Source organism: Rhinoderma darwinii, unplaced genomic scaffold (assembly GCF_050947455.1).
Source record: "Rhinoderma darwinii isolate aRhiDar2 unplaced genomic scaffold, aRhiDar2.hap1 Scaffold_4461, whole genome shotgun sequence".
Lineage (NCBI taxonomy): Eukaryota > Metazoa > Chordata > Amphibia > Anura > Rhinodermatidae > Rhinoderma > Rhinoderma darwinii.
The window spans coordinates 48443-52928 of record NW_027463909.1 but is presented as its reverse complement, the minus strand read 5'-3'; the positions used below and the strand labels follow the sequence as shown (position 1 = coordinate 52928).

General features: G+C 28.5%; 1 non-coding gene across 1 annotated transcript; it reads right to left on the bottom strand.

Moving 5' to 3' along the window:
* Window positions 1-1106: 1106 nt before the first annotated feature.
* LOC142716075 (18S ribosomal RNA) lies at window positions 1107-2039 on the bottom strand. Its single transcript, XR_012871375.1, has one exon. It is a non-coding gene; the product is annotated as an 18S ribosomal RNA (ribosomal RNA).
* Window positions 2040-4486: the final 2447 nt, after the last annotated feature.

The following is a 4486-nucleotide window of genomic DNA, read 5'->3' as shown; positions in this document are numbered from 1 at the left end:
CGCTTCTTCACGGGGAGATTAGTTTCACTGATTAGAGAAAGGAGACAGTATAACCTTCGTGATGCCATTCATACTAGCCCTTATTTAAAGGGCAAGTGATTACGCTACCTTCGCACGGTTAGGATACCGCGGCCGTTGAATTATATCACTGGGCAGGCTGGACCTCTTATGTTAGTCAAGAGGCGATGTTTTTGGTAAACAGGCGGGGTTAATATTTGCCGAGTTCCTTCTTTTTCTTTTAATCTTTCTTGTAATGCTCTTGTGTTAGGTTAACATGAGATTTAGTTGAATTTTCTTGTTGGGTTACTACTTTATACTCAGGCATGTTAATTAGCAGTGGTGTGTCCTTTCTGATTTACATATGCATTGTTAGAGAAGGTCTTGTTCTTGTTACTAGTTTTAACATAAAAAATTCTATAAAAATATAGAAGTGCTCAGTACTATTAAAGGGTTAATATTTGATGAAGAAATTTAATAATAAAACAATTAAGCTTTGACGCTATTAAAAAGGTGGCTGCTTTTAGGCCTACTTGGTTGTTAAATTATTTTAATTACCCATTAGTGAAGGTTGTATCCTGTTTCAAATAGGCTGTACCTTATTTGAATTACTCTAAAGTTAATATTGAGTTTTTAGGTAACAATAAACTTTTAGGCGGGACTAAAATCCTTTTCCTGAGCAACCAGCTATCACTAAGTTCGTTAGGTCTATCACCTCTACTTGAAGGTCTTCCCACTCTTTTGCGACAGAGACGGGTTTGCTCTTTGGGCTGCCTTGAAGTAGCTCACTTAGTTTCGGGGGGTCAAACTTAAGATCTTTTTGCTTGATTAGACTTGTTAAACCATGATGCAAAAGGTACAAGAGTTAGTCTTTACTTTATTGTGCTTAATAGCTATTTCATTTTTATTTCATTATTCCCTTGCGGTACTTTATATATAGCTCATAAGAATTTTTCAATCGCCTTTACTAAACTGTTAAAATGTTTTAATTAAATAAACGTAATTTTTAAGTGTCATTTGATTGGGTGTGGCTAGATTTTTAGCTCGAGGTGATTTGATTTTCACAAATAATTTCTCGGTGTAAGCGGGATACTTTCATTAAGTTACACTTCGTTTCCAAGCACACCTTCCGGTATACTTACCATGTTACGACTTACCTCTTCTATGTGGCGTAAGAGTTGTTAAAAACTATAGTTTAGCTGAGAAGAGGGTGACGGGCGGTGTGTACACACCCCAGTGCCAGATTAAAAAGAACTCTCTGTTATCTTTTTACTGCTAAATCCGCCTTCTGACTAGGTTTCATATGTAGTCTTTCGTATTTTCTATGTTAGAAAGTGTAGCCCATCTCTTCCCATTTTATTTGCTGCACCTTGACCTGACGTATTGGTGTAAAGACATTAAGCTCACTATATTTCGCTCACGGGGTAAGCTGACGACGGAGGTATACAGGCTGAATAACTAAAAATGGTGAGGTTAATCGGGGGTTATCGGTTGTAGGACAGGCTCCTCTAGGTGGATATGGGGTACCGTCAAGTCCTTTGGGTTTTAAGCTTTGCTCGTAGTTCCCGGGCGATTTGTGGTGTAGTTAAAAGTTTACGGCTAAGCATAGTAGGGTATCTAATCCTAGTTTGTTTCTTAGCTGTCGTGGGATCAAGTTATGTTAATTAAAATAACTTTCGTTTTGGATTTCTTAATAACAAGCGTGTTACAGCTTAATCTTAATTTAATTTTAATTTGTTAAAACTTTAATCACGCTTTACGCCGATAATAATCAATTTGAGCCACGTGGTGTAACCGCGGCGGCTGGCACCAGATTTGCCGGCTCTTTTTACTTTGACTGAGTCAAGCTTTCGCTCATACTCAATGTTAATTACTGCTGAGAGCCCTTGTGGGTGTGGCATAGCTAGGTGTCTTGGGTGTGTTTGTGCCTGATACCAGCTCCTTATCCCTAGTGGGGATTTAAGGGCGTTTTCACAGGGGTGTGGAGACTTGCATGTATATATTAAGTAAAAACTGATTTCAAGGCTAGGACCAAACCTTTGTGTCTAAAGGATTTTTTAAGATCCATCTTAGCATTTTCAGTGCTATGCTTTATTTAAGCTATTTAGACAAGATATAATTTAAATAGAATGCTAGCTTTGGGGGTTAGCTATGGGAGTTAGATTCTCTCTATCTTGAGCTTCAGGAGGAATTTACTCTTCAGTCTTTGGTTTACAAGACCAATGCTTTGGGATTAAGCTACAGAAGCAGCTTTTACTTGGGTTTGCACCAAGAGTTGCTGGGCCCTAAAGCCAGAGGAAGACTGTTTTCCTTTAAAAGCATAATAATGTTTTGTACATGATATATACATGATATATACATGATATATACATGATATATACATGATATATACATGATATATACATGATATATACATGATATATACATGATATATACATGATATATACATGATATATACATGATATATACATGATATATACATGATATATACATGATATATACATGATATATACATGATATATACATGATATATACATGATATATACATGATATATACATGATATATACATGATATATACATGATATATACATGATATATACATGATATATACATGATATATACATGATATATACATGATATATACATGATATATACATGATATATACATGATATATACATGATATATACATGATATATACATGATATATACATGATATATACATGATATATACATGATATATACATGATATATACATGATATATACATGATATATACATGATATATACATGATATATACATGATATATACATGATATATACATGATATATACATGATATATACATGATATATACATGATATATACATGATATATACATGATATATACATGATATATACATGATATATACATGATATATACATGATATATACATGATATATACATGATATATACATGATATATACATGATATATACATGATATATACATGATATATACATGATATATACATGATATATACATGATATATACATGATATATACATGATATATACATGATATATACATGATATATACATGATATATACATGATATATACATGATATATACATGATATATACATGATATATACATGATATATACATGATATATACATGATATATACATGATATATACATGATATATACATGATATATACATGATATATACATGATATATACATGATATATACATGATATATACATGATATATACATGATATATACATGATATATACATGATATATACATGATATATACATGATATATACATGATATATACATGATATATACATGATATATACATGATATATACATGATATATACATGATATATACATGATATATACATGATATATACATGATATATACATGATATATACATGATATATACATGATATATACATGATATATACATGATATATACATGATATATACATGATATATACATGATATATACATGATATATACATGATATATACATGATATATACATGATATATACATGATATATACATGATATATACATGATATATACATGATATATACATGATATATACATGATATATACATGATATATACATGATATATACATGATATATACATGATATATACATGATATATACATGATATATACATGATATATACATGATATATACATGATATATACATGATATATACATGATATATACATGATATATACATGATATATACATGATATATACATGATATATACATGATATATACATGATATATACATGATATATACATGATATATACATGATATATACATGATATATACATGATATATACATGATATATACATGATATATACATGATATATACATGATATATACATGATATATACATGATATATACATGATATATACATGATATATACATGATATATACATGATATATACATGATATATACATGATATATACATGATATATACATGATATATACATGATATATACATGATATATACATGATATATACATGATATATACATGATATATACATGATATATACATGATATATACATGATATATACATGATATATACATGATATATACATGATATATACATGATATATACATGATATATACATGATATATACATGATATATACATGATATATACATGATATATACATGATATATACATGATATATACATGATATATACATGATATATACATGATATATACATGATATATACATGATATATACATGATATATACATGATATATACATGATATATACATGATATATACATGATATATACATGATATATACATGATATATACATGATATATACATGATATATACATGATATATACATGATATATACATGATATATACATGATATATACATGATATATACATGATATATACATGATATATACATGATATATACATGATATATACATGATATATACATGATATATACATGATAT